The 12,014-nt window shown below is 39.5% G+C and overlaps 1 long non-coding RNA gene across 1 annotated transcript; it reads right to left on the reverse strand.

The window, feature by feature from the left end:
* Nucleotides 1-275: 275 nt before the first annotated feature.
* On the reverse strand, nucleotides 276-2,509 carry LOC149152604 (uncharacterized). Its single transcript, XR_016262610.1, has 2 exons — nucleotides 1,947-2,509; nucleotides 276-1,858 (listed from the first exon to the last, which is right to left on the reverse strand). It is a non-coding gene; the product is annotated as an uncharacterized LOC149152604 (long non-coding RNA).
* Between the last annotated feature and the right edge of the window lie 9,505 nt (nucleotides 2,510-12,014).

A 12,014-nucleotide genomic window follows, 5' to 3' on the forward strand; every position in this document is an offset into this window, starting at 1 on the left:
AAAGGCAACAGGGAATGATACCTATTATCCATGGTTGACTAGAGGGAAATGCAATTGGAAGGTGATCAATCTACAACAAAACTGATATGAGTCACCAAATCAAACAAAGCAGCTTAAATTTATATTTCCTTTGGGAAGGACTCAATAACAGAAATGAGCATAAGTGCAGAATGGAGAATTACATGGTTTGACAAATATGATAACCTTTTAAAAAATATTAGTCACAAGGCATTGTAATGCACAAGCAAAGGTATGAAACAGTTCTCAATTTATTGTCTCCCATAAAATGCCTGCCAGACTTAAAATTAAAAAATCCAAATGCTCATGAGAAACATCAAAACTCAAAAACTATTATCATGCATCTATAACAGCATTAAAAATAGGCATTCTGTCACTAGTTCAGTTCTCAAGTGGAAATGATTATTGAGACAATTTGCCAAAAAATGTCAATCGAGGTTGTAGGCAATAAGGCACCTAACAACAAACAAAATCCACTAAGCCACAGATAGAACTGAACTCTCTTGCAGAAGGAATATTTACATGATTGAGGGAGAAGAATGCCATGAAGGCGCCTCCTCCAAGCTTTTCTCACCAAGATTCTCTCCCCATCTCAGATTGCTTATGGTTCTTCTTTTGAAAGAAAAGATATCCCACCACCAATGTCGCTACAGTCTTTGATAACTCCCTTTTGAGTTACAAGATATGAGCAAAATTTCTGTATTTTTTCAATTACGAAAATGGCCGGAACCTGTGAAGCTCAAGGCCCAAATATAACTCCATGCTTATTGGGTTTTCATGTTCTTGACATGGCTTGGAACCTCTGCCCTGGCCACTTACAAGAATGTTTATTTGCTACAGATTTGAGTAATAGACGAAACTGACCCACCAATGCCAAAGACAATGCCGAATACGATGAGCAAGGCATCAGCAAGGATCCATATCAGAGATAATTCATGCCAACAAGCATGCAAATGAAACAGAGCAGGAAATAGAAACCCAAAATACAACCAACACTGCTCCCAATCAGAGATAAAAAATCTGCAAATGAAGGGACCAGAATTGACACTATTGTTATCGAGAAAATCGCAAGAGATCTGATCATGAAGGAAAACTCCCCTCTGCTAAACCTCCCTTCTAGGACTTCATAAACAGGATTCATCATCAGTGGAAATGTGAAGAAAAGGTTCAGACATAGGGCAATCTGAACAAAATCTGTGATCCAGCTTTTCCCCAAGTTCAGAGTCACCATATCTCTGGTTGCACTTCCAAAAGCAATATACTCGAATGCTCTGAAACCCCCATAAATGAGAGCAATGAAGAGAAATGCAACGGCCAAAACTCCACCAAATCTATGTTTTTTCTCCATAGCTAATTCCAGGGGCAAAATCATGCTTACCCCTTCAAATGCATAGATTGCTACACCCACTCCATAAGGAATAGCAGAGAAACCAGTGAGAGCCTGAACATCTGGACCCACAGTACTCAATATGGACAACACATCTTGCACCACAACAGTTAGCATTGCAGAAATGTCAACGATATCTGCAAAAATACTAAAAGGGGCCAGATGGGTAAGGGTTCGAATCCCACTGATGATGAGCTCCAGTGGAAAAATGGCCCATATGAAGCCTACCTTCCTGGTAACATCCAACGAGGTAGACAAATAGACTCCATGAGGATTCAACGAGGATTCTTGGGACTTCACCTACAACAGATGAGAAAATAACTAAGAGAAAAGGGCATTCCCCTGAAATTTCCTTTCCTTTAATTTGAGTAACATTTAGGAACTTTTCGAGAGTAGTTTAGCAATGCTAACTCTCGTGTGCCGGGGGCACTAGAAGCCCAGTAATCTTCAGATCTGCAACATCCACAAATATGCCTCAATTTCAACACAAACACGGGCAAAACGGGCACTACCTGCAATGGCAAAATCTCATAGAACTTACGCGTGAGAACCGGAGGAGGCGATGGCGCAGAAGAATTGGAGACCGCGACTGTTGAGTCCTTCATCTCGACATCTTGAGTAGCCATCCTGGGCTTGCTCGTTAAACCTGAAATGGACCATTTTCGACTGTAGAGTATCATGGATGGCTTGCTCGTTAACCCTGAAATGGACCATTTTCGACTGTAGAGTATCGTCCATGAATTCAAGAAACGGTGTTAACCCCGCACGCACCCTTACCTGAACGATTCTTTCCTTCGCAGCGAGGGAAACAGAGCATCACAAGGACCAGAGCTTCACCGCACGCACCCTTACCTGAACGATTCTTTCCTTCGCAGCGAGGGAAACAGAGCATCATAAGGACCAGAGCTTCACCGCACGCACCCTTACCTGAACGATTCTTTCCTTCGCAGCGAGGGAAACAGAGCATCACAAGGACCAGAGCTTCACCTACAAAACTATTTGTAACTGTTTTGATCGACGGTTCAGATTTTTGTAATCTTCTAACATCTAATCGAACGGTGTCCAAGGATGATAGGTAGGCAAAAAAGGGGATGGATTCCAGAGGGAAACGCCTTACGACGTAATAAGAAGGGAAACACCAACCATGTTGTAGGTTTCCTCAGTCGGCCCCTAATTTCATTATTGACTATTGTTCTCAACTCTTGTGGCCATGAGACCTCTAGATGGTTGCAATTGTACAAAAATGATCCAGAGTTCGCCACCACATACTAGATGCTAGTGGATGGCAAGAAAGTTCTAGATTTCCACCTCCATAACGCATGATAAGTTACCTGGGTCAGCTTTTTGTAACTTCAAGTGAACGTGCCAAGATGATTTGGAAGGCACACTAAAGTTGGGCCATAAGACACTTTGGTGTTGAGAAAATTATGGTCATACTACAACAATATTTTTGTTAGCCAAAACTTTGACAGGATGTTGGAAAATATATCAGATCTTGCACTGCATGTGCCATCGCCAAGCCAGCCATCAAGAAGTAAGGCCTGTACACTCCTCTACCTACTATGAATCCATCTCCATGGACTATTTTCCAGGCCTCCCTTCTACCAAGCATGGTAATGACTATGTATTTTTGGCCATGGATATATTTTTTAAGATAGCTATATTGGCGGCTTGCAAGAAGAGTATAATAGCATAGGACACTTCCAAACTCTTCTTTGACCAGGTATGGGTACATTTTGGAATCCCACAAACCATTATATTAGATCAAGATATCAGGTTCTTGATCACTTTTTGGTATAGCCTCTGGAAATTATAAGACATTAAGCTCACCAAGTCAAGTACCTTCTATCTTGAGACTAATGGCTAGACATAGGTCGTCAACAGGATGATAGTGTACATACTACGCATGTAAAACTCCAAGCACCCATGAACCTGGGATGAGATTATTCCTTATGTGCAGCACAGTTATAAAAAATCTCTCAAGAACTTGACTTACCACTGTCCTTTTCAAGTGGGTATGAGTTTTCAACCATTGTGTCTGATTGATGTTGTCATGCCTCATGCGACTACACAAACAAAATCCACATTTGTGCAGTTTAAGGCTTATTAAGAAACTCGCTTTATTGAAAACATCTTCCAGCAGGTGCATGGCAGCTTGGATAAGTCCAATGCCAAGTACAAGAAACAACATGATCAACATCGGGTGCCTAATAAGGCTCAAGAGGGTGACAATGTTTTGTTTCATTTGCAGAAAAAATGCCCTAGTGGATCCCATCAAAATCTCAAACCACTTTGATATGGGTCTTACACCATCGCAAGGTTGTGGGAGACAATGATTTTGAGATCAGCATTCCCCCATTCCTTGGCTTGCACCCAGTGTTCAATGTGGACCACCTTCAACCATACTTCCCACCATTACTGGACACATCAGACATTGCATAGTAACTCACACGAACAAAGCTAAATCCAAACTGCATGGAATAGGCCACAACTGATCAAATCATGGACACACAGATCAAGAACACCTGCCGTTAGAACATCCAAATGTATTAGGTTTTCAAAGTTGGCCAACTCTTGCACCAAGGCAAGTGACTCACAAAGGACCAAGTTCAACGGATGTTTCCCCATCTCATGGAGGCACTCAATGCAATGGGCACCATTGCTTCCTACGGGGGGATGACTCGTCTAGGTGGATATTGGTGGCCACCCACTTATTCCACTTGCACCCCCACCCTTATTTCTTTCAGTTTCCTTAATTGTAGTACAATTTACTATTTTTGGTAGTTTTTAGTTCTTGAACTTATGTAGACATTTTGAGGCCCTACATGACATTTTTTTGGAAAATAGGAAAACTCGCAATTTATAATAGGCATTTTTTGTCCAAAGTTGTATTCCTCAAATAGATATTTCTAACAAGGTATCATACTTGTCAAACAAAGATCGTATGCCAAAGTTACAACCTTGGGAAGTTGATGTACCAATTTACCCCAACAGGGCCCATAGACGTTTGGTGCTTCATCTCCTAGGGTTAGGTTTTTTTATGTTTAGGGTTTTCCATTGTTTCTCAATAATAAATAGGCATTGGAGCCACATTATAACATAGTTTAGGAGTCATGTAGCCACCACATCTCTTCTTAGAGATAAGCTACCATCACCTTAGCTAGTTTATTTCCATTCTACATGTAAATGGTTTTCAGTGCTTTGTTATTAATGAATTGAAGATTTGTTTCCACTATATCTTAGTGTTCCTGTTTATATATGTATTTCATTTCGTTCTTCATAATTCTAGATTAGAGATATATATATATATATATATATATATATATGGAGAGGGAGTGTGTATGTTTGGGGGGTGATATAGAGAGACAAAGAAGGAGAGACATAGGGATATAGAGATATAGGTAGAGGGGGAGAGAGGGAAGAAGAGAGACACATAGAGAGGGAGGGAGGGAGAGATAGATTGTTATGGAGAGTGAGACTGTATGTGTTTTGGGGGGTGACATAGAGAGACAAAGAAGGAGAGATAGTGGGAGATATTGATATAGATGGCAAGGAGAGAGAGAGGGAAGAAGAGAGAGACAGAGAGACGGAGGCAGAAGAAGAGAGACAGAGAGACGGAGGCAGAGGAAGAGAGACAGAGACAGAGACAGAGAGAGGGAGGTAGATGAAGAGAGAGAGAGAGAGATGGGGTACATAGGGAGGGGGAGATACGACATTATTCACTGAAATAGATGCATTTATTTGAATGTAGATTTTGATTCCTAATCCTATTTGATTGATTGCACTAGATGTATTGGTTATAGTGTAGTTGTTGATTTGTAACCTTATTTTATTGTTTGCACTATATGCATTGATTTCATAGGATTCCTCCAATATATGCAGTCGTGGACAATAGGCAGGTGGATCATCATGCATATATCATTAAGATGGATGGTAAGCTTTGTGATCAAGTTGTTTCTATTTTGATTGATCTTGGATCTAATTATAGTTGTATTAAGCTTGACATAGTGGATAAGTGTGGTTTGAGAAAATAAGTGCATTGCATAATCTTGGTTGGTACAGTTTACTACAATTGCAAAGAAGAGAGTTCACCATTGGGTAAGAGCTTGTGCATTTGAGTTAAATGGTATGCCTACAACAGCACATTTGAATGTATTGCCATTGGGATCGTATAGAATGCTTTTGGGTATGCATTGGTTATAGCTTCACAAAACCAAAGTGGATTGCTTCGACAAGGCCATTGAGTGCCTGGATGATAATGGGGAAAAGAGAATTTTGCAGGGAAAGAATAAGCCTACATCAATGAGGATGGTTACCACTATTCAGGCTAAGCTTAGTTGCATAAAAGGTTGTGTGATGTTTGTAGTGCATATATCTAGTGACAACGATAAGGATGTTGAGGATGCATAAATATTCAAGAGGTACCCTATATTGTAGTAGTATCAAGATGTGTTTCCAGTAGAGATTCCAGGGTTACCTCCTCATAGGGAAGTATATTTCACTATTGAGTTGGTGTCAGGGGCAGCACCAACATCAAAGGCACCTTACAAGATGAGTACCTGAGAGCTAGTAGAGTTGAAATTGTAGTTAAAGGAGATACTTGACAAGGGATACATTACGCCATGTGTATCACCATGGGGTGTGCTAGTGTCGTTCGTAAAGAAGAAAGATGGTACTATCATATTGTGCATTGATTACAGGAAGTTGAACAAGGTGACAATCAAGAACAAGTACCCATTTCTAAGGATTGACATGTTTGATCAATTGAAGGGAGAATTAGTGTTCTCTAATATTGACTTAAGATCAGGATACCATCAGGTACGCATCAATGAAGAGGATATATACAAGACTTCCTTCATGACTAGGTATGGGAATTATGAGTTCATTATAGTTCCATTCAGTTTGACTAATGCCCCAACTACATATATGTGTTTGATGCATAGTGTGTTGCATCCTTATCTGTACAATTTTTTTTATTATATTCATTGATGACATCTTGATATACTCCACGAATGAAGAAGAGAATGTCGAGCATTTAGCAGCAGTGTTGAGATTTCTAAGAGAGCATCAGTTGTATTCCAATCTTAGCAAGTGCAGCTTCTTTCATAGAGAGGTGCATTAGTTGGGACATGTTGTTTCCAAGGAAGGCATAGCAGTAGATCCATAAAAGATAAGGGCCATCATGGAGTGGGCAGCTCCTAGGAATGTGGATTAGGTGAGATCATTCATGGGTTTGGCAAGTTACTACAGGAGGTTCATCAGGAACTTCTCATGTATTGCATATCCGATGACATCCTTGCAGTGGAAAGGTAAGAAGTTTGAATGGACAGAACAATGTGTAACTAGTTTTGAGCAGCTGAAGCAGTTGTTGACCAATTCTCTAGTCCTTAAGATTGCAGATCCATATAAAGAGTTTGCAGTGTGTATAGATGCATGCAAAAGAGTACTTTGTGGACTCCTTATGTAGGAGGGATAGGTGGTGTGCTATGAATCCAGGAATTTGAATGAGCACAAGCAGAACTACGTGACTCATTATCTTGAGTTGGCGGCTATTATTCACACCTTGAATATGTGGAGGTATTATCTTCTTGGCAGGAGATTTGTATTTATAAGTGATCACAATGGGTTGAGATACTTTTTCGACCAGCTAAATCTAAATTCCGGGCAATTTAGATGGTTGGCTACCCTTAGTTATTTTGACTTCGAGATTAGACACATTATGGGAAAGGAGAACTAGGTTACAGATGCTCTGTAATGCCCCACTTAAATCTTATCCTACAAATTTTGTTAATGTTTACATTATCTAAAAATATTGGGAAATATTGGTCTAATATAAAATTCATGATTTCCATTATTCAAATTCCCCACTTACCTTCTCAAATTGAATATTAGGTAGGATATGGTCTCCTTCCATTATTTCAAAATATATGTATTCATTTCACATTACCCAATGTACCCTCACATTTACTTGGGAGAAGACATAGTCCTCTCCATCTTATTATCAATATATATATTCATTTCACATTCCCCAATGTACCCTCACATTTACCAAGGATAAGACATGGTCCTCTCCATGTAATTACATCTCACATTCCCCAATGTACCCTCACATTTACTTGGGAGAAGACATAGTCCTCTCCATCTTATTATCAATATATATGTTCATTTCACATTCCCCAATGTACCCTCACATTTACTAAGGAGAAGACATGGTCCTCTCCATGTAATTACATCTCACATTCCCCAATGTACCCTCACATTTACTTGGGAGAAGACATAGTCCTCTCCATTTAATTATCAATATATATATATATATATATATATATATATATATATATATTCACCTCACATTCCCAAATGTACTTTTCATATTTACTTGGGAGAAGACATGATCCTTTCCCATTAAATTCTCAATTTTATATTCATGTCACATTTCCAAATGTACCCCTAGCTTACTTGGGAGAAGAGAAGTCAATTGTAAGGATGGATGAGAAGTTAATGACATTAATGAGAGGTGGTTGAGATGGAGAAGGGAAGGAGGGTATAAAAAGGGAAGGGGTAAGGAAGAAAAGGGGGTGGGAGTCTTGCTTAGGATTGTGGGGGTTGGTTGTGATTGTTTGGCCTTATCATGATTTTGGGAGACCTTGGAAACCTGTGGAGGTTTCTTGGGTTTGAGAGGAGGAAAGTATCATTATCTAGTTTTGCACATTCTTCTTGAGGACACACTATATCTGGTTGGACTTGGGCACAAAGGGCTAGGGAACCTTTGGAGGATTCCTGGGCTAGGAATTTATTTCCTAGTTGGCTGGGAGGTAAATCCGGTTGGGTCGGTGAGAAGGAGCGTTCAGCGGGAGCTATAAGACAAAGGTATCATCATCAACCGCCGGAACAGGTATTTTCCATGGACCACTCTTGTTAAGTTGATATCAATGGAATGCTCACCTTAATTTATGTTGCTTATGATAAAGTGATAAGATATTAAATGTTTAAATCTATGTAAGAAGGTCAGCAAGTTATTTTTTTTTACTTTTAAAATAGTAGGAAAATAGATATGTTAGTGTATAATAGATTGAGACTCTAATAATAGGAATCAGGCCCCTACACATGGTATCAGAGCTTTGGTTCAAAATCTGGACCCAAAGCCCACTAAACCCAAATTCCAATATAAGGAGCTTGTAACCCTCATAAGGACTTATAATCCTAAAATATATTCATATAACAAATTGTTTTTAGAATGAAAAAAAAAGGGGGGACCGGAGCTAGCAGTAAGTAGCCTGCGAGGGAGGTTTACCTCTGCTTTTATTGTTAATCTTACGGCCAAAGGAAGAAGCCTTGCAGGGAATTTCCATGGATTTGCCCAAGAGCATCGATGACAGAATGGTCTGCATCTGCCCAGAGCTATAGCAGGGCTCGAGAAGTTCACAATAAATAACTAAAAAAAAAAGAGGTTCATTTTGAGTATTATGTACAAAGTTCAGCTCTCGTTGTTGGGCACTGGATCTGTAGATTAGTGTCCAGTAAGCTTCATATCATTTCTGTTGGGGATTAAACCTATGCTTTTATTGTTAATCTTACGGCCAAAGGAAGAAGCCTTGCGGGGCATTTCCATGGATTCGGCCAAGAAATAATTGGACAAACCCCTCCTGCAAATTATGCAAACAAGCAGTCAAAATGAAGAAAATATTACAGCAGCCCCGTTCGAAATTGAGACAGAACAGTTTTATTAATGAAAAAATGGTTGCCATTAGACCTACTTTCGAGAAGGGAGGCTTTCTCCGAGAGAATTCATGTGGAAAAGAGGGCCGCCATTGACATGGGTTATTTGTGGAGGCAAGAAATTCCATGCAGAATTGCCGTTGTCAGTCATGTCGTCCGAGGAAGCCGAGGAGGCCCTTGAATCGAGTGAAGAAATAGAAGAAAAAGATGCTGAAAATGAAGATAAATCACATGTCGATATGAAGCGCTCTTCCGCCATGGCTGCTAAGAGGGTTTTGAAATGAACAACAATCTTGAATTTCTGTCACGGAATCTCTGTGTATTTCTTTCTGCAACAACCGAAATTCTCCTCCTGCCAGAAGTTGTGTCGGGCATTTTGGAGCGGGCAGAGACAAGGACATCTCCCCGTATGACCACAGAAACTTTGCCACGTGGAAACCTCAAGGGCGGGCTCGGTTCTTGCAGCAGGACGGGAAGTGAAAGTTTCCCCTGGGCAGTTTTTGGCTCCCCAGCCAACTGTTTTAGCGTTCCCATCTGGCAGGTTTCCTATCCGAATGTTAGTAGACTTAACATGCCATGTTGGCAAGGAGCTAGCGCCCTTTGAATTTAGGTCGATGGTCGTTCCTATGACGTGGGGACCATCGAGGCACTATGAAAATTGAGGTAAGGTTTCTGCTTGGTCAACATCATCCAGATCCTTATTTATATCAAGTAAATGGGATTAGAACAGTCCGGGAACCGATAAAGTCAATGCTTCCATTTCGTGAAGTGCCCAATCATCCTTACTAGAATTAATAATGGAATTGTGTAAGATGTCCACATTGAAACACCCCTGTCATGTATAAAGATGTATGTGTGTGCCCCTTTGTTACACCATCGCATGTTCTTTGTCGCCATTTTCCTTTTCATTCCAGAAAAGTATTTCGCTTCTTATACAGAGAAAAGTGAAATGCAAGTATATTTATCAGTGTAACTCAAAGAGGGGAGCCTGAGATTTTCATTTGAATAACATAGACTTTCTTCAAGTCTGTCTCTTTAACCACTCGGATAACAATAACTTAAAGAAGAACGCTAATCATAAAATTTTGGACTTCCTGGAAATCCTTGTCCATACTATTCTCTCGTTTTTGGGCGCCTTCCAAAGTGTGGGGATTGAAACTGCAACTCAACCATCCCACTATAGCTGTAGGTGTCGGCCTTACCAGTTGCCGCTTTGGTGCGGTGTGGATACAGTTATAGCAATTGTTTTGGTGGCATTGGAAAAAGTTGCAAACTCTGTGAGATGAAAGAAAGTTTAAAGCGGCATCGGTCGTTGTCAATTGGGATGTCTACGCCCTGGATTTTGAATAGAGGAATGAAACACAAGTAAATTGGGTAGCGTAGGGTTACTATGCACAAGTGGACAAATAAAGATCAGTTAAATTCTCTTCATTTCCCCATCAATCTGTTGATAATTCAGTGAGGATTAAACCCTGGAATATCTAAATACTGCTTTGCACAACCTTTTTCTATCACCAAGACAATGAGATGAATGGCTTCGTCAAATTGTCCCGGATATATGACTTTTATAAACTCTTGAGGAAAACTTTCTTTAAGAAGCTAAAACATCCATTAAGATACTGCGAACTACGATAATATTTAATAAAAAAATATTATTTGCCTTTAGCCTTTAGTAGAATGCATGCTCTCGAGAATGAAATAGACCAGTTTTAAGTTTCTTTTAATTTATATTTGCACCAAATGAACCGAAGCATGTTCCAGATAAATTTAGTTAGTGCCTGAACAACCTGTAGTATCTCTCAACTAGGTCATGAGCTACACAGAACTAGTAAAATCTAGTTTATCTGGACAGAATTTCATTGCTGAAACATTCCTGAAACTGAAATTATGTAACATTCAGTTTTACGTGACTTGCTGTTGGTATAGGTGCGAAGATGTACAAAACCTGACAGTGCTAAAATCTTACGTACTTAAAACTGATTTTATCTTTTATGTTAGCTTTTCAGCTAAAGCTTTTTGACTTGATCCATCTGAAATATCACTTCATGCAACGTAGCCCTAATCAAGTAAGGGTGACTTGTTCATAAATAAATCTTATGCCGATTATTAAAATTTATTAACACAATTTGAGGCTGAGTTTTAATAACGATTTTCGTTGAGTTGTGGCTTCAATTAACAGTATCATAACCATTCCCCTTCGGAAAACGCGTGAAGTACTGCTAATAACCTATTCACCATATGCCTGCTCAATCCTTACCAAAAAGCCATAACCAAGTCTCCTCAATGTTTCCTTGATCAGATTTAGGATCACAGTTTGTCACAATAGCTTCCCTGAGCCCTTTCTTATTACATCTAAAATCCTATTAGCTCTAGATAAACTGTGACAGAGGCCCCATAGATGTTATGATCAAAGCAGTCTTCAAAAACAGGAAAACTAGGGCCCCTAAAAATCAATGAGCTGGGGATCTGTCCTTGTGATATGAATCCGCATCGATTGGAGTTGCTTCTTGCCTCCCTGGCCTGGTCTTTGTCCTCTGGCACTTCTGCAGCAGCAGTCTGAAACTTTTAAGCCTGCGTGAAATCCATGCAGTAACAACCGAGTGTAAAAATTGAGCAATAGGTTTGCTCACTGAACTAGAAACAAAAGATATGTCTATATTTTTGGAAAAATTGGATGTCAGACTCTGTACTGGACAGTATGTACAGTTTTATGTGAATATGAATAGAAAATAGATAACTAGCTAACTTTATATATATATATATATATATATATATATATATATATATATATATATATATATATACATATATATTCTTGAAAAATAAAGCCATATACAGAGGCAGAAATAGTCAACGCTGAAAGTTTCCCTGCAACAACAAAATCCTCTAGGGA

The sequence above is a fragment of the Pinus tabuliformis genome, chromosome 9 (genome assembly GCF_031772625.1).
Source record: "Pinus tabuliformis cultivar Carrire ecotype Pingquan chromosome 9, CPIR1, whole genome shotgun sequence".
Classification (NCBI taxonomy): domain Eukaryota; kingdom Viridiplantae; phylum Streptophyta; class Pinopsida; order Pinales; family Pinaceae; genus Pinus; species Pinus tabuliformis.